General features: G+C 36.9%; 1 pseudogene; it reads left to right on the forward strand.

Annotated features, from left to right (window-relative positions):
* The first annotated feature begins 19,663 nt into the window (after window positions 1–19,663).
* On the forward strand, window positions 19,664–19,761 carry LOC140756777 (uncharacterized; annotated as a pseudogene).
* Window positions 19,762–20,317: the final 556 nt, after the last annotated feature.

The raw sequence follows: 20,317 nt of genomic DNA on the forward strand, positions 1-20,317 counted from the left end.
AATATGCAGAATAGAACATATTGTGATAGGAACTAAATATGTCATAATGATAAAATAAAATATTACGATTTTTTCCAGATAACGATGACTATTTATTGAATTCGATTGCGCATGGCGACGCGTCGCCACACCGTACACACTACTGCATATAGACTGTATATATATACCATCGTATAGCGTGGCGACGCGTCGCCACGGCATGCGTCGTCACGCCAGAAATCGGTTTTACGTGCGGCTATAGATGTTTCACATCAAAGAAAAATAAACTTATTTCTGCCAACGTTTTGCAGAACACAGCAGTGTTGAGCGCTGCTGTGTTCTGCTTTTAAGGGGGTGGTGAGACATAAGTAGAGGTAAGAGGTAGGTTTACACATCTAACTTTTTAAAACATTTCCAAGACATGTATTATATAAGGATATATTTACAATACAAGGTATGAATATCATACTTTTTTTCTGAACTCAAAATTTAATTATTTATATGTAAATCCTCCTTCAAATTAATTTTCAACAAACTTGAATCAGCTTTGCTAGGCCTCAAACCCAAAACTCTTTACACAGATAACATTGTAACCATGATTGACACTATACCAATTATTTGATAACCTAATTAATTTAATCTAAATCGATTCTATAATTAATTCAATTAAGCCATTACAATCCAATTTATTGGAACTCGACATGCGAGAGATTGAGTTACAACAATTCAGTTATAATGGATTAATTAATTAACTCTTCATAGGAACTTAATAATTTGACGCAAAATTGGGTAATGTTGTCAGCTAAATCCACTATGTTTGACACGATTAGTATTCTACTGCTGGGCATGAGTCGTGAGGGTGTGGTAAGGGAGACATACTTTTCCGAGGGGTTCCAGCTTCATCCACAGGGGTAGCGGCGCATCTGTGGTCGACCTCAGGTAGGAATATCTAATCCTATCTGGGGTTGATTACAGATGTCCATGGGCGGCAGTAACCACTTACAATCCTATATTATAAAAAAAACTTCAATCCTACCCTTAAGTCACCAAAACATATCCCACTATCCTACCACCATTAGAAAGCATCGGATTCGAACCCGGACCACCGCAATCACTAAACTATCAATAAAGTAGGTATCGCTCTCAATCCTATAGTCTTGAACGCGAGCAATCTCCGAACAAATGGTGTTCAATTAATTAGAGGCTCTAATCCCTAATAGCTACGTGCAATAAGAGGATTAAGTTCTTTGTTCCACACTACAGTGTAGTTAATTGATAGAGAGTTCAATAGGCTTTTTATAATAGTAGCATGCTGAGTATAAGAGCATACAGAGTAAATACTTAACAGAGAATTCAATTCAGTCTCTGCAGTACCTGCAGAAAAATATTTGGCCAAGTGCGAGCTGAACTCATACAGGGAGGGTTCCGTAACTTTAAAATTGTTATTTTTTATTTTTAGAATTTGTTACTATAACACCCATTGAATTAAACGCATTTGACAATTTATGCTTCAATCTTCATTTGAGTTCAACATATACAGGCTGAAGGTGGTAGAATCCTTTGTGGTTAGACTCCGGCGGCACCACCGCCACACCTATTTCTACCTAATAACAGCAGTGTAAAGCGCTGCTGTGTTCCGGTTTGAAGGGTGTGGTAAGGGAGACAGACTTTTCCGAGGCGTTCTAGCTTAGTCCTCAGGGGTAGCAGCGCACCTGTGGCCGACCTCAGGTAGGTATATCTAATCCTATCTGGGGTTGATTACAGATGTCCATGGGCGGCAGTAGCCACTTACCATCAGGTGGACTGCATGCTCGTCTGCTACTCCTATATTATAAAAAAATAATAATAATAATAATACTGCTGATGTTCTATATATTCCATACTGCAGAGGAATTAACCATTGTCATCTGTAATCAACCCTCGATAAGGTTAGACTCCTACCAGAGATACGCAAGAGATGTCTTGCTATCCCTTAGGACGAAGTTGAAACCCCTCGGATGAGAATATATCTCCCTTACCATACCCTTTAAGCCAGGAAACAGCACTTAAGACTACTGTTATTGGACAGAAATAGGTTTGGCGGTGTTGCCTTCGGAGCCACAAAGATTTTAAAGTGAAACATCTATAGCCGCACGTAAAACCGATTTCTGGCGTGGCGACGCATGCCGTGGCGTCGCGACGCTATACGATGGTATATATATACAGTCTATATGCAGTAGTGTGTACGGTGTGGCGACGCTTCGCCATGCGCAATCGAATTCAATAAATAGTCATCGTTATCTGGAAAAAAATCGTAATATTTTATTTTATCATTATGACATATTTAGTTCCTATCACAATATGTTATTTTCTGCATATTACTTTTACAAAAAAATGTCGATGTTTCACATCTGCCAGGCGTCCCGTGACGACTCACATTTTATTTACCACCTTTTTGCCAATTTAGTCCTTAGCAACACATCTGATCGATATAGATATCTCATTATCACCTATAATAGCGTAACAACGTCTAAAGTATACAAGTTGTGGCTGCGATTTTGTTCGCGTGGATTCAGAATACAAGATCAATAATATAACGCCATCTATCAAGCATACCGGTAAACTGAAATTCTCTGCTACGCGTAGAGTTAGAAAGTTCCGATAGAAAATATTTTAAAATATAGGAGTAGCAGACGAGCATGCAGTCCACCTGATTGTAAGTGGCTACTACCGCCCATGGATATCTGTACTCAAACCCAGATAGGATTAGCTATTCCTACCTGAGGTTGGCCGCAGATGCGCCGCTACCCCTGAGGATCAAGCTGGAATGTCTCGAAAAAGTCTGTCTCCCTTACCACACCCTTCAAATCCGAACACAGCAGCGCATAACGCTACTGTTTAACTAAATTTTAATAACTTTTGATAGAGTAGAACAATTTCAATGAAATAAAGACAAAATGTTAAGTCAAGATATGGGCTATGTTAATATTGTTAACCCATTGAATTACGATTAGTTGTTTGGGTTTGATGTAATTTTAAACCATACATATATTATCCTACTGACGTAGGATATCTAAGTTTTAAACACACAGAAAAACAGATAGTTCTAAAAATGTTGGAAATTGTTATTATTACTTATTCTTAGTGTCCCTAACTACTGTTTTTGCAAATATATTCGATGTACAGACACGCGAAGCTTAGATTTTTATTATATGTATTCTTTTAATGTAACATTGAATATTCTTGAATAATATTCGCATTTTGCTAAAATATTTTCAAAGAATCGTAATGACAATCAATTACAATAATATACACTTTACACGGTAGGCTACACTTATGAAGGTATTTACTTATTTCTCATATATCAAAATACGTAATTATTTCGCAGAATTCAGTTACGTTTTAATAAAATGGAAGGTGTTCTTAGAAAATGCCTAGAAAATGTTCTGGATTTTTCTGGTATTTGAAGATACCTTTATGTGTTTCTTTTGATGTACAATCAAATAATCTACTGTAATGAAAACACAATCATATTATTTTTTCATTTCTTTATTATACACTTATACAGGTAAGTGGCTACTGCCGCTCATGGACATCTGTAATCAACCCTAGATAGGATTAGATTCCTACTTGAAGTCACAGATGCGCTGCTGACCCTGAGGACTAAGCTAGGACGCCTCGGTAAGGTATGTCTCCATTATCACACCCTTCTAACCAGAACACCATTTTAGTTAAGGTTATTATGACATATTAACAAAAACTTAACGTCTACGGGTCGAATTGGATGGGTTAAAGATATTTTTTTGTCAGCCTCCGTATGTGACGGTATCACAAATGACTTTAATGACAAATAGCTTGGTGAAACACAGAATTGTTTCATTCCATCGCTATAGTCAAAGTTATTGACATAGTTAACTTTAACACAAGCTTTAAACGCGCTTACGGTGTAACCCACCCTAAATACCTTAGTCAGTTGCAAAATATAACCGCAACATACGAGTAGATACGAACTAACAAATAGTGGTAGAACCCTTTGTGGTTCGACTCCGGCGGCACCACCGCCACACCTATTTCTGCCTAATAACAGCAGTGTTAGGCGCTGCTGTATTCCGGTTTGAAGGGTGTGGTAAGGGAGACATAATTTTCCGATGCCTTCCAGCAGCAGTCATCAGGGGTAGCGGCGCATCTGTGGTCGACCTTAGGTAGGAATAACTAAAGCTATCTGGGGCTAAGATGTCCATGGGCGGCATTAGCCACTTACCATCAGGTGGATGGCATGCTCGTCTGCTACTCCTATATTATAAAAAAGTGAGTAAAATAAAAGCTTTTCAAATAGTTTTAGACACACATTTAAATATCAGTAACTACTACTGTATATTATATACGATGAGAAATCGCAAAGATCTAACGATCACCAGGTTCTAAAGGAATAAGTAATCGTCCGCCCCACTTACCTCGGTATCTAGGTAAAGAATGGGAATATAATGAGATTTATCTCAAGGATAGGGAATGGAATGTCTTAATCTTAACGCATGTCGAGATAATGGCGTGAATTATTTGTGCCTACAGAATTTGAATTGCTGGTACCTTTTGTCTATTGAAGTGGAGAAACTATGTTAGAACTAGACAAATTATTACATAATTAGTTTTTGCCCGCGGCTTCGCCCGCGTTTAAAAGAAAATAATATAACATACTAACATACATAAAACTGAAAATTCGTACCTTCAACTTTGCTAAAGATCATCACTTGATCAAATGCATAGTTTACGATTCAATCCTTACTAATATCGATTAAAATAATCGACTTCTTGGTTCAAAAGATCGATTCTCCGATTAATCGAACTTAGATCGCCATCCCTAGTTCCCGTGGGTTTTCCGGGATAAAAACTATCCTATGTCCTTTCTCGGGTCTCAGACTATCTTTGTACAAAATTTCATTAAAACGGTTCAGTGGTTTAGGCGTGAAGAAGAGACAACCAGACAGACAAACTGAGTTACTTTCGGATTTATAGTATTAGTAAGGATTAATCAAGTGCGCGTCCAAGGGTTCTGTACTTTATTTTTATTATTTCATAGTTGAAAGTATACTCAACGTAAAACTAGAACATAGAAATCCGCTCTGAACATAGAAATGAATCGCGCCGCCATAGCAAGTTGTATGACTACACCTGCTAGCAACAACTTCCGAGCGGACCTAGCAGTTTGGCGTGGACTATACCTAAATGTAAAAATAACACTCTCTATCTCTTACGCTTCATTAGAAAAAGCTAAACACACTAAAGAATAGGTTTTTTTTTTTATGGTGATCCCCATTTATTTTCATGCTATTTTTATTTGTTATAGCGGCCGCCGATTTACATATACTGTAAGAATTTCAAATGTCTATGTATTACGGTTCAAGAGATAGAACCTTGTGACAGACGGACTGGTAATAAAGTTGCAAAGGTGTGTGAAGTCTACCAATTTGCACTTGCCTTTCGGGGAGGACTAGGACTTAAAACCATCTTATTCTGAGAGGAGACAAGTGTCCAGTAGTGCGACTGTAATGTTGATCTGATGACTACATATTCTGTTACTACCGTTATACAGAAAAAGTAGGATACGACCTACATTTCAGATAAAATTCATTAACAGCAATTTCAACTGGTTTTTTAATTTATATTTAACATTTTCAATTCGTAAGATTTTTTTATCTTTCAATACTGGTCGCCAATTAGTGTTCATTCAATTCTGAACTTTTCAGAAGATTCTTCATAATTTCTCTATAGAAACATCTTGTCCTCCACTAATTGGATTATGACGTTTCTTAAGCCCACTGAACTTGTAAATTACGGCACAAACTGCGTAATGATCATTTGTTAATGATTTCAAATATAAAATGACTCTTTTAAAGGGTATATTATCATAACAAGGTCTTGTCCGCGACTTTGTACGCGTTTTATTAATATTATACAAAAATCAATGTATACAACAACAAATATATGGTTTCATGTTTCATTCAACCCCCTAGGGGTCGATTATCATAAAACGTTTATCTTAGTTCTTAAATTAATTGTAGTCATAAGCTAAATCCTATTTTTTACTGCTTGTTTCCGTATTGGCAGATTTAAAAAAAAATCAAAAAATTTATTTACTTTTCAAACAAACTCTCAATCCCTTTAGGGGTCGCATATTAGAAAATCCTTTTAAAAGGTACTTATAACACACAATGAATGTAATTAGTGCAACAGTAGTTTATACAAGCATTAATCAGTACGTAAGTATTCTTTCGCTTTTATACATATTGATAGATAGAAAGTCAGATAGATAAATAGATAAATACATCACAACTGTCATCAGAAACATAAGCGTATATAGCTTTAGCTTGTAAAACCTTTATAAATAGGCTATTGCACGGAAATATTAAGACATATTTTGATAAAACATAAAATGATAGCGCACCAAAACTTTTATGCCAAACTGCCAAATGCCCGCATAAAAGCCTTTTGAGATATTCAGGGCAACATAGTGATAACATTAAACTTCAGAACCAGCAACATAACACCTTCACTTGACTGTTATTTGAATATGGTCTAATCTACAAGTGACTTAACAATAAGTCTTTGTGGTTCATATTGCACAAGTGACTTTTTAATGAAGATACTTTGTGGTTCATTGAAAGTTTATGAAAGTTACTTGTACAGTATGAACCACAAATAGGTACTGTTGAAAGTTACATGTACAATATCAATCGGCGTCGTTGGCGTGGACTATTGCTCATATATTAGGCCCCTGTAGTTCCGGGACTAGAATAGGGCTAAAGTATCCCTTGTCTGTCGTAAAAGGTGATTAAAAGGGACTTTCGGTTTGCGGGCGGCAATAGTGGGAGCTCGAACCGCCCGGCCAGCAATCCCAGGAAGGACGACGGTATGTGCGATCGCATACCGTTGTATACACCGGGACAGTGTGGTGATCCAATCTCACCTGGGTGGAGCCCGCCGGGGCAGTGCGCTGAGAGGATTCCGGTTGCGTTCCTTTGGAGATCCCGAAGAGGTTTGAGGGTGGTAAAAATCCCACATAACTCCGTGTCGCTCCTACGGCACCGGGTACCTTTTGATGGTTTCCCCGTCGAGAATAAAAAAGGTCCCATAGTTGAAGGTCTCGTATATTCCTTTATACACCAGAATACGGCAGAATTTAACACTGTGTTTATAATCTATAAACTACCGCCATATGTAGTACCACTGGAGTCAAACCAAGAATAATTTTACTATTTAACGAATTAAAATCTTATAGATCACTTTACATACCTAACCCTTCAGGGTCTATAGTCGTCACAATTTAATAGGCCCATTTTGACACATGTCATCGCTAGGCTCTAAGCATGTGACATACAAGTCGATAACCAAAGAAACCGATTTTTACGACAAATTGATTACAACCACACATCGTATTGTATAAATTACTTAATATTTTGTAAACAGAATATATATTCTTTATTTTTTAAATCATCTAAATATTCAATAAAAAGGACAAAAGAAAATAAATTCTAGTCTAATTTAAAAATTTAATAATTTTTAGAAGATTAAATAAAGCATCGGTCGTTTTTTTTTTTTTCATTTTGTCATTCACTAAGAAACAGTCTTGATTATTTTACTGTTGTTGTGATGAAAAAGGGATAAATAATTAGTTATTGGTAATTCTAAGTTCTGATTATTTGAAAGTTAATCGATTATGGTTTCTTCCGAGTGTTTTGAAGCCCCAAGCTCTAACCGTCACGTGGTTGTAATCTGCCTACTAAAATGTTAGTTTGAGACATTAATGACATTGGAATGGCATGTGTCAAAATAGGCCTATTAAATTGTGACGACTATAGGTATCTGAACTCGTCTAAAGTAAGTGTATAAATCATAAAATATGCTGTAGCTACAGCTGTAAACCTCAGGGAGATCTTAACACGTATAATAAACGAGAAAAAACGCTACATCTTATATTTTATACTATCTTTGAATCACCACATATACCAGGCTGGGCACCAAAACTTACAATATCCAATTTAAACCTGTAAAGTCGGTGGGGTTGTTTCAAGCAATTCTGCCCCTTTTTACTGTAACATAAAGGCGCAAATGGCTTGGGGTGGGCACGGCTCTTACCCCAATGCCGCTCGTATATCGGCCCGTGAAGATTCTAAAACTTTTCCAAGGGGTGAAATGAACAGCTATAACATGAATAAAGCATTTTTTACGTTTGTCTGTTTGTACCATTACCTCTAAAGTTATAAATGTTTTATAGTTAATTCCCTGTTGGAGGTAATAGTTTTTTTTGTTTCTTTTTGTAATATGGTAGTAGCAAATCATCATTCAGTCCACCTGATGGTAAGTGGCTACTGTCACCCATGGACAGCTGTGATCAACCCCAGATAAGATTAGATTCCTACCTGAGGTCGGTAATATGGTTCTATAGGTACACCGAAAAACGCCAAAAAATGACCGTATTTTGTGGGGGTATCCGTCTTTATTAATATTCTTAGTATTCGTAGTTATAATTTACGTAGTATTTTTAACCGACTTCCCCAAGGAAGATAGGTTATCTATTCGACACGTAGATATATATTTTTTTATGTATTTCCAGCGATATTTTCGCAATGACGCGACCGATCGACATGATTCAAACACCATTGTATGTGGCTAGTTTCACAGGCGACTTCAGAACTATGTACTAAACCAACATTTATTTAAATTAATGTTTACTTTGTAGTGACATAGAAGTCGGTTCTATTTTTTTTGTAACAGTACTTTTTCTAAAGCGGTTCAAGACGAAGTCCAATAAGAGACCGCTTAGTAATAGGGTTCTATCCATTAGTCACGAAACTCTAAAAATTCAATAAATTGCTAACTTATTTCGCCACAACACAAACAAAGCAAAGCATAAACTCTCGTACACAAGTAATATTTTCTCCCCAATGAAGATTGTTAACCTGATGTGGTACCGTACTTGCGAATCCGATCAGGGCTTAAGGCTTTATGTCCGAGCCTTATCTGGACTTATTTCCTTTATGGTCACCCCGGAGATGGAGTGTGACGACTGTTGCAGCTATAAGGATATTTGTAACTTTGGAATAAAATTGGGGTCACAATTTTAGGGTTCAGTACCTAATGTAAAAACGGAACCCTATTACCCTAACGCCTATTACCCGAACCCTCATGAACATTAATAGAAAAACTTGATTTTTTTAGAGTATGTATTACTGAGGCCGCTACGTATATCAGCTAATACTAAAAATAAACAAAAACTGCTGAAAAATATCGGTTTCCATATAAGAGTTATTTTCGACATTTTTCGTATTAACTATTGAACTGTTATAGGAAAGCAGTTCAAATTTTCACAATCCACTTACTAATGTGGATACTATAATAAAAAAATTAACAAATGTTTAATTTAAAAAAGGTACGGAACCCTCCGTGTGCGAATTATATTCACATTTGACCAATTATTTAATTACTAAATAATTAGAAAGATATTCACTGCGTAGAAATTTTATGAATAATATTATTGACTAGCTGATCCGGCAAATTCTTTTTTTAACCGACTTCAAAAAGGAGGAGGTTATCAATTCGGCCGGTATCTTTTTTTTTTTTTTTTTTTTTTTTTTTATGTATGTACAGCAATTACTCCGCCGTTAGTGGACCGATTTTAATAATTCTTTTTTTATTGTGTAGAGACGAGCTGCGAATTGGTCCCATTTAAATATGGTTAGGATCCATCGATTGGTTCTGGAGAAAAAGAGGGGAACTCCTCCACCCAAATATAACAGCCATAACTTCGCCATTTATGAACCTATTTTAATGCCTTTCATTTCGTGTGTGGACAATTGCTACAAGTTGGTCCCATTTAAATATGATGAGGATCAGAGTGGGTTCTGGAGACAAAATATGTAACTCCTCAACCGATGGGTATAATTGAGTTTTGTTTGAAGATATTTGGTGTAGGTTCTAATGAAATTGAAAAACCAGTTTATCTTTGACTATTTAAGGGTCTGATAATGTGGCTCGGAGTCAAAATATGTAACTCCTCAACCGATGGGAATAATTGAGTTGTGTTTGAAGATATTTGGTGTACGTTCTAATAAAATTACAAAGCCAGTTCATCATTGACTATTTAAGGGTCTGATAATGTGGCTCGGAGTCAAAATATGTAACTCCTCAACCTATGGGAATAATTGAGTTGTGTTTGAAGATATTTGGTGTAGGTTCTAATGAAATTACAAAGCCAGTTCATCATTGACTATTTAAGGGTCTGCTAATGTGGCTCGGAGTCAAAATATGTAACTCCTCAACCGATGGGAATAATTGAGTTGTGTTTGAAGATATTTGCTGTAGGTTCTAATGAAATTGCGAAGCCAGTTTATCATTGACTATTTGAGGATCTGATAATATGGCTCGGAGACAAAATATGTAACTCCTCAACCGATGGGAATAATTGAGTTGTGTTTGAAGATATTTGCTGTAGGTTCTAATGAAATTGAAAAACCAGTTTATCTTTGACTATTTAAGGGTCTGATAATGTGGCTCGGAGTCAAAATATGTAACTCCTCAACCGATGGGAATAATTGAGTTGTGTTTGAAGAATGTTGCTGTAGGTTCTAATGAAATTGCAAAGCCAGTTCATCATTTACTATTTAGTTAGGTTAGGTTGGAACATATAAGACAATCATATAACAGACGGGCGGTTCCAATCAATGTAAATTCAGACCTTACTTTCATTCATGATCACGTTTATACAATTTTATATTGTATTAATGTAAAAGTTAGTATGTCATCACTAAAAAGGGTGAAAAAAAATTTTTAACAAAAAATACAACCGACTTCTATGTCACTACAAAGTAAAAAATAATTCAAATAAATGTTGGTTTAGTACATATTTCTGAAGTCGGCGCTCATATTAGACACGCTGTTTACATCGTTATCCAACTAAATATATTGAGCGCCGACTTCAGAAATATGTACTAAACCAACATTTATTTGAATTATTTTTTACTTTGTAGTGACATAGAAGTCGGTTGTATTTTTTGTTAAAAATTTTTTTAAATATATTTCATATAAAATAAAGCCTATGTTACTCGTAGATAATATAGCTTTGGAATGGTGGAAGAATTTTTAAAATCGGTCCAGTAGTTTTTGAGCCTATTCATTACAACCAAACAAACAAACAAAGTTTTCCTCTTTATAATATTAGTATAGATGACTAATTGACTATAGGTAATTATCTACACAGCTAACTTTTACGAATACCAGTAAATGATTAAGCTTTTGCAAAAATTCGTATAGACATAAATTTTTAAGACGTTTATGGCCGACTTTAAAATCGCACGGGATTGCCGGTAAAGTGTTTGAATGGAATAACGGTCCCCGTAATTTATCTCCAGGGACAGAATAGCTCGGGAATACCAGTAAGGAATTGATACATTGTAATATTGTAATATTGTTTGAAGGTGGTAGAACCCTTTATGGTTCGACCCCGGCGGCACCACCGCCACACCTATTTCTACCTAATAACAGCAGTGTTAGGCGCTGCTGTGTTCCGGTTTGAAGGGTGTGGTAAGGGAGGCAGACTTTTACGAGGCGTTCCAGCTTAAACCTCAGGGGTAGCGGCGCATCTGTGGCCGACCTCAGGTAGGAATATCTAATCGTATCTGGGGTTGATTACAGATGACCATGGGCGGCAGTAGCCACTTACCATCAGGTGGACTGCATGCTCGTTTGCTACTCTTATATTATATAGAAAAAAAAAACTATGTTTGCTAGCTGCCAAAACTTGAAACATGTTAGTAATTTTCAACACGTTACCTTTAACAAATTATTCTTCTTTATAATATAGGAGTAGAAGACGAGCAAGCAGTCCACCTGTTGCTAAGCGGCTACTGCCAACGATGGACATCTGTAATCAGTCCCAGATCGGATTAGAAATTCCTTCCTGAGGTCGGTCACAGATCCGCCGCTACCCCTGACGACTAAGCTGAAACGCCTCAGAAAAATATGTCTTCCTTACCACACCCTTCAAACCAGAACACACCAGCGCTTAACAGTGCTGTTATGAGGCAGAAATAGGTGTGGCGGTGGTGCCGCCGAAGTCGATCAACAAAGGGTTCTACCACCTTCAAACATTTACTACTTTGTTGTTACTATAACATTATAAAAATACCTTTAACCTTTACGTAGGTCCTCTATAGGACCTTTATGTAGGTCAGAGTTAAAATGAAAAACCCGGAATAAGGAAAAGATAGTTCTCGGTTCCTTTTCCACCAATTATTCCCTTACAGTCGGAGCGAGTGTATTGTCCCGGTTCTGAAGGGAAAAGGGAATTTCTATTTCATTGTTGTACTTCGCGATGAATGTCCCTTTATTAGAAGGGACTAGGTAACAATGCAACTATTACGATACGCCCGACAGATGGTTCGTCAATAAAATTGTATGTAATTGGTTGTAGCAAAAATATTCCGCTGCCTTATGTATTAAAAAAGGTAGGTATGTCTTCAGATGTAGCTACTTTTCTGTGATCGGCTTCAGGTAAAACCGCTGGTCCATGTGGAGTTTCTTACAGATATGGGCAGCAGTAACTATGTACTATCAGGAAGACTACATGCTCGTTAAAAAAATCGTATACAATACTTATTTTACGCTTACGCTTTCTACACTCCAGCCCCACAGGATTCCCTGTATAGTGGGTGCTGGACACACAGAGACAAATACACAAACACGCAGACCCAGAAACCTAATTTCAAATGCCTAGTAAAGTGTCTATTCCTTATCACCCTCTTCGAAACAAAAACAGCACCGCTTAACATTGCTGCTGTAAAGCAGAAATGGGTGTGGCGCTCGGGTCTCTGGACTCAAATCATTAGAGAGGGTTCTACCATTCTATCCTTCAAATGTATATAATAATATCTTATTTCTGACTTCTTCAATAGATAAACTGAACGTAGATTGAATCGAATGAATCGCAAAGAAATGAGAGATGAGGCAGAGATTGTGAGGAACTTTCGATATTGAAGAGAGTATTGTGTTATCACAATTAGGGTCCGTCGAAGGAAATATTATATTATAATTGAGAAAGATCTTATGCCGGTTCAAAAGGTACTTTACTATTTAGGGTTCCGTATACGGAGGTTAAAAACTACCAAGACTGCACTATCTGCCAATCCGTCCGTCTGTCACAGAGTCCGCCTCTCGGACAGTAATAAATAGACTTGAATTTCTACAGAGTATGTGTTGTGGCCGCTATAATAACAAATATTAAATTAAAAGATAAAAAGCTTGTAAATAAATGAGGGTTGCTATACAAAAAACCGTTATTTTTCAGTGTATCTCGCTTCAACTATAGAATTGTAATAGGAAAATAGTTCAAATTACAATGCATTTACTGCTATAGCTGCTATTCATAGTAAAATAAAATGAATATTATATGAAACTTTAGCGTTACGGAACCCTCGGTGAGCGAGTTCGACTCGCATTTGGACAATTATTTCCAAATTAAATTAGCTAAATGATAAAAAAAATCATCACATATTCTTGGAAGCGTTGATTTTTGTACTTTTTGTCTCATTTTATTTATTTTAGATATACGAGTAGGTAAGTGAATATTATTTTTTTATTAAATGTTTGTAACGCTAATTGAGCGTAGGTTAATGAGTTTTGAAATCATAAGCCTATCAGTATAAACTGTATAAGGGATGTGGCCCTCAAGGCTTTCATCATTAGTCTATCGTAGTGCGGACACTAATGCATCCTCACCATCACAGCACTATCATCATGGTGATAGGGAGACATATATTTCCGCGGCGTTTCAGCTTAGTCCTCAGGGGTAGCGGCGCATCTGTCGCCGACCTCGGGTAGGAATATCTAATCCTATCTGGGATTGATTATGGACGATCATGGGCGGCAGTCACTTACCATCAGGTGGACTGCATGCGCGTATGCTACTTCTATATTGTAAAAAAACTCCATTCATTACTGTCCCACTGCTGAGCACTATGTCCTGAATGGGAATGAGAATAAGAAGACCATAATATTCCATCAAGCTGGCCAAGTACAGGCCTACCTGGAAATTACATATTTTTGAAACTCTTCTTTAAAAAAATGTCGAGCATTAACATTTTCTCATCACCATCATGATTCTCTACGGTTAGAGCTACTGCCGGATTCGAACCGGAACCTCGAATAAAATATCGACTTTCAAACAACCTACCTATCACGCTATTCATATTGATCTATGGCTTCTATTTACCAATATTTCCTTTGAAAAACCATAACAATATACCATCAGTAATGATGTGAATGTATGAAAGGGACTTATCGACAATAAGCACCCCTTAATGGAGGGAAAAGGACCTCCCTTATCCCTATTATGCCGCAAGTAACGAATTTATGGGTATAATGACGGCTAATAATATTTCTTCTGATGGACTTTTTGATATAGTTTCGTATGGTACTTGCTGCATATGAATGAAGTTTTAAGTAATGTTTGTATGTGTATGTATGTATGTCTCAGTCATTAGCAATGAGATATAGACATAGGCTATTACAAAATCCCAGAGCCTCCATATTGTCTCACGAATAATTTTATGGGGTAAAGTAGTGTCAGTATATACTTAGAGTGTATGCATACATGTACCTAGTTGACTAGGAGACTTAAGAGATGTCCTATTAGTCCTAGTTCCAAAATAGGGCTACGGTATCCCTTGCCTGTCATAAAAGGCAACTAAAAGGGGGCTTCCGAGGTTGCGGGCGCTGTGACTGGGAGCTCGAACCGTTCAGCAAGCGACGCCGAGAAGGACGGCAGTGCATGTGGTGGCATGTCGTCGTAAACACCAGACGGTGTGAGAGAAGCGTAACTCCCCTCAGGGCAGAGTGCGATAGGATTTGCAAGAGTCCGGTTGCGTTTCATCGCAGATCCTAGAATTCCCCACCAAGCGCCGAGGACGGCCACCTGGGGTTTTAGTGCAATAAAAATTGCACTTAACCCGGCATCTCTCCCAAGGCGTCGAGTACTTTTTGAAGCTTGTAAACCAAAAATAAGGTGATTTATGTCATGTACTCCTTTTGCTGAGACCATGTCTCGGCAAAAGGAGTACAGGACGCTCCCCGACCAGGTGGACCGATGACATGAAGCGGAAGGCGAGTAACCGCTGGATTCAGACGGCTCAAGACCGGTCGGAGTGGCGCAGATTAGGGGAGGGCTATGTCCAGCAGTGGACTCGTTAAGGCTGATGGATGGATGGATGGATGTTGTATTTTTTAAAATACAAATATAAAAAAGACTTTGTAGGTAAAAAATACACTTTATATTTACCACATTCACTGATTAAAGACAAGTTCATTCGACCGAAATTGGACTGCCAAAATTTGTTGGTTGGAAAACACGACGCAATTCCCAATATCGTGACGTACAAAAAGGGTGTGAATATCCAAAGAATTAAAACCACAGATACAAATAGTATTCTGGAACAATTAGTCTGCGTCGATACTAATTGGTTTCTGAATAGTTTAATTAAACCATTCAAAGCTTTAAAGATGTGTGAGTGCAAATGTGAATTTACTTTGTCTCATATAAAATTATTTGCATTTTGTGTACCTATGAAGTTTATTTTAATGTTATAGAAGTAAACAACGAGCTTAAGAACCTGAAAGTGGTCAATACCATCTATGGACATCTATAACTAACCCCAGGTAAGATTAGACTCCTATCTGGGAGCCACAGATGCGTCGTGGCCTCATTCTGATAAGAAACCGATGCCCAGCAGTGGGACAGTAATGGGTTGATGTTGAAGTTGTCATTTATGTAATCACTGGCTGGTACTATTGTGAGTGATGACAAAAAAGAAAAAGAACGACTTGACGTTTGATTTGTATTTTGCGCGGGAATAATAAAAGTTGTAAATTGCTCGAAGAAATAGTTATACTTTTACAATTGACATTCGTAATCAGCTAGATAGGATTGGGACGTAGTATTATATATAAGATTAGAATTCAGCTCCAGATACCTTGTTCCCTAAGGACAAAATTGAAACACATTACACAAAATTCAAACCTACTCGTATAAATATGTCAATTCCTTCTGTTACAAGTCCAATAATTGGAATCAAATTTTCGACCTAGGTTTAGATGTAACCTTATCTAAAATGAAACTGATATTCAAACTATTGTCGACATTGAACGACTAAAGTTTGAGAACCTACCTAATAGAACTCGTTTAAAATGAAGTTTAGTTTGAATTAGAGATGGGCCGAGTACTATACCCAGTAACCGAATACCGAGAGAGTTGAGTACTCAAAGTAGTGATAGTAGTTGCAACTCTACCTTTCAATCGAGGGTCCGAGGTTCAAACCATCATTAATTTTTCAAAATTTTAATGTCTTATACGCACTAAGTAGAAGTTAATTATCACTTGTTTTAACGGTGAAAGAAACCATCACGAGGGAACCTGCATACCTGAGATTTCAAAAAACGTTTTCAAATGTATGTGAAGTCTACCAATATACACTTGGTCAGCGCGGCCTAATCTTTCTCATTATGAGAGGGCATTTCTGCCTTACAACAACAGTGTTAAGCGCTGCTGTGTTCTGGTTTGAAGGGTGTGGTAAGGGAGACATACTTTTCCGAGGCGTTCCTGTTTAGTCCCCAAGAGTAGCGGCGCATCTGTGGCCGACCTCAGGTAGAAACATCTAATCCTATGTGGGGTTGATTACAGATATCCGTGGATGGCAGTACCACTTACCATTAGGTGGATTTCACGCTCCTCTGCTACTTATATATTATAAAAGAAAAGTTTTTGTATGATAATCTTAACAATGTGCGGTCTACACGCCTATATATTTCACCCCTTGATTTTTTATAGCGATACATACTGATGTATACAATGTGTTACATCGATTGTTTCTTCGACTTATGTCTCAGCGGAGTTGTCCCACATTCAGAAACTCAAGACAATATTAACAAAAAAGGATTCGATATACTGTTCCCTTAAGATCTTCTGCGAATTCCGACGCGTGACTTATCGAAGTTATGCTTCTGTTACGTTGGGAGTGACTAGTGATGCTCATGCATACGAAAAACATTCACTTCATTTATATCGAGTGTATTTCTGGATAAATTGGTTGCAAAATACTTATCCGAGGCGGGGTACAAGCTTTTGTAACGTAGCAAGTTGAATCTCAAATCAAACTATGCGTATAAAAACGTACATCATTCCATCTAAATAGTACAAAAGGCGGCTGGCGCTCGCTTTCTGTATCACAAATACAATTTCAAAAATACACGCTCACGCGTACTGTATTAATTTAGTTTGAGCTTAACTTACTCTTTAGTTACTTTTATAGGAAAAGTAACTACAATGTTTTAAACTACACACTGTTTTAAGCTACCACTGTTTAAACCATAGCATGTTTTAAGTTAATCATCAGCATCATTGATTTGATTTGATCATCAGCCCATTATTGTGCCTCTGCTGGGCACTGGTCTCCTCTCATAGTGAGAAGGATTAGGTTATAGTCCACCGCGCTGGCCATGTGCGTATTGGTAGACTTTACTTACCTTTGAGATTTTTTTTTATAAATCTCTCAGGTATGTAGGATTCCTCACGATGTTTTCCTTCGCCGTTTAAGCAAGTGATAATGAATTTCTAAAACACACGTATTTGAAAAATCAGAGGTGTGTGCGTGGGATTTGAACCTCGGACCCCTTGATCGACTAGGCTATCACTGCCTTCAATGCTTTATTTTATAACAACTGTTTCAAAATAGCTGATATTGATTGATGTTACAAATATACAATATACTTATAAGATTATATATTTTGACACAATCCAGTGTAATTTTCTTTAAGAAGTTTGACTTCTTGTATCTGTTTTAAAGTAGTTGATATTGACGCCTCTTATAAAATGAGATATTTCGATACATTCTCTGCCTAACCTAAACAAACCTAACCTAATATAGTACCACATATTACGTTTATTGCAAGTGCTTAAAAAAAACGCTTTCTACACCTACAGCCCCACTTCCCTGCGTCGTGGGTGTCATGTACATACATAGACATATACACAAACACCCAGACCCAGAACATAAATCTAAACTCATTTAGATTGTCTGGCCGAGGATCGAACCCGGAACCCTCTGCGCGTCAGACCAGTATCGTTAAACAGCGAATGTATGGTCCATTCCCACTTAATTACAGTCTAGATAGCTTGCACGTTTGGACTGGAAGCAATCAAACGCTCCGCTCAAAGGCAATACGCCTTAATTTGGCACAGTCTTTACCAGTTTAGATCACAAATAGACATCACTAATTAAAGCAATAAATGGAATGATAAGCTTGTTCCCGGTCCTTAGGGTATCGGGAGTGATGGAGAAAGGTATTAATTAAGGGACTGTCGGAAAATATATTATTTTGTATGGATTGTAAATTAAACTTTTAGCCCTTATTACTGGACAGTTAATTTCAATTGTTATTAAGGGACATAGAGGGCACTGGTCTTATATGTAAATAAATTGATTAATTTAGATTTCTGGGATCTGCATGTTTATTTGTGTGTGTGTGTGTCTGTGTACGTATATGTGCGTGTGTCTGTGAACTTCAAGTGCAGAAAGCGTTATTATTATTTTATTATTTTACTTATTTATTAATTTATTTAGTCAAACAATTATTTAATAATTCAACTTTATAATTCATTATTTGTTTGCTGATTAACTATTCTATTCATCCTCTTATTTCTTAATGAACTCTCATTTACTCTTTTAGACATTTTTATTTTTCATACATTAAATCACCTTATTTTCATGAACTTATTCCATTTTCATTCTTTAATGTCTCAAAGTTGATATTTTGAAAATAACTAATCAAAATTTTATTCTATGGTAATTAAATTACAGCCTTGCAAACTAATCCAATGTAACGTATTTTTTCCGTGGCCCGATTCAATTTTGGGTGTTTTATCTAACTCGTCTCACCAAAATAGGTAAGCGACAAGCTAATAAATGTGTTTGATAAATTCAAACTATTAATAAAAGGCAAATTAATGCCACATAAAATATATTTTGAAGACTGCACAGGGAACGTTTTTCGAGAAATATTGTAAATCGTATGGCCCTGCAGCCCAAACGGCTTCACGGATTTTAACATTTTTTTTTATAATATAGAAGTAACAGACGAGCATGCAGTCCACCTGATGGTAAGTGTTTATTGCCACCCATAAACATCTTTAATCAACTCCAGATAGGATTAGATATTCCTACCTGAGGTCGGCCACAGATGCGCCGCTACCCCTGAGGACTAAGCTGGGACGCCTCGTTAAAGTATGTCTCCCTTACCACACCCTTCAAACCAGAACACAGCAGCCCTTAACGCTGCTGTTATAAGGCAGAAATAGGTGTGACGGTGGTGCCACCGGAGTCGAATCACAAAGGGTTCTACCACCCTCATAATTATCTTAATACTACCACCTTAATAATTATGAGTTATCGCTGTTCGCCTTAGTTATGGGAGTAACACAAGCTACATTTTTATCAGTTGGGTTACATGACTTTTATAATAATCCTATAGTTTAAATTTAGTCATAGAAAATTAATACCATTTACGCATATGAAAACGGCAATTTACATATGAAATGCGTATCAAATGATGGGCATTGGGCATATTACCGTCACAATTACTTATTTTTGTGTTATTAAAGAAATAGTCTATTGCAAGGAGAGACGGTTAGAACTCCCCTTGACAAAGAACACATAAATGGTTAAAGGCACATTCTTGACCACATCTGAACATGCATTTTCTTATGTAAGTGACTTGTACTCTTTTAGAAAATAAATATCTTAAACCGTAATAGTTACCATCCATATCTTGTCGCATCTTTTATTCGCTCACTGTCAAACCCATCCCTAAACCACCCTTTTTCATTACTTCAAACGGCAATCGAAATTGCGTCCTGTTTTTTGGGAAACCGATTTTTTTGAATTCAATTTCGCTTCCATGAACAAACCTTTAATTAGCGTGTAAAAACAGAAAACAGACAATTTCGAATTAAATTGTTGAGTATATTTTAAAAAGAATCCAATAACGAAAAAAGAATATTACATTGATACATTGAGTACGTAATATCAGTTAGAAAAATTTTGAAAATACTATTTATACGGTAATATTAAGCGCTGGTGTATTTTGTTTTGAAGGGTGTGGTAATGAAGAGACTTATAAAATACTTTCTAACTTAGTCATCTGGGGTAGCATCACATGTTGCTTACCTCAGGTAGGACTCTAGTTCTATTTGGAGCAGGATACTTTTGCTTTATTATTCTTCTTCTTTGGCGTTGCACTCTTAGCAGAGCGGTCGTGG

Source organism: Epargyreus clarus, unplaced genomic scaffold, assembly GCF_041222505.1.
Source record: "Epargyreus clarus isolate Ecla_fem2 unplaced genomic scaffold, WU_Ecla_fem_2.2 ptg000035l, whole genome shotgun sequence".
Taxonomy (NCBI): domain Eukaryota; kingdom Metazoa; phylum Arthropoda; class Insecta; order Lepidoptera; family Hesperiidae; genus Epargyreus; species Epargyreus clarus.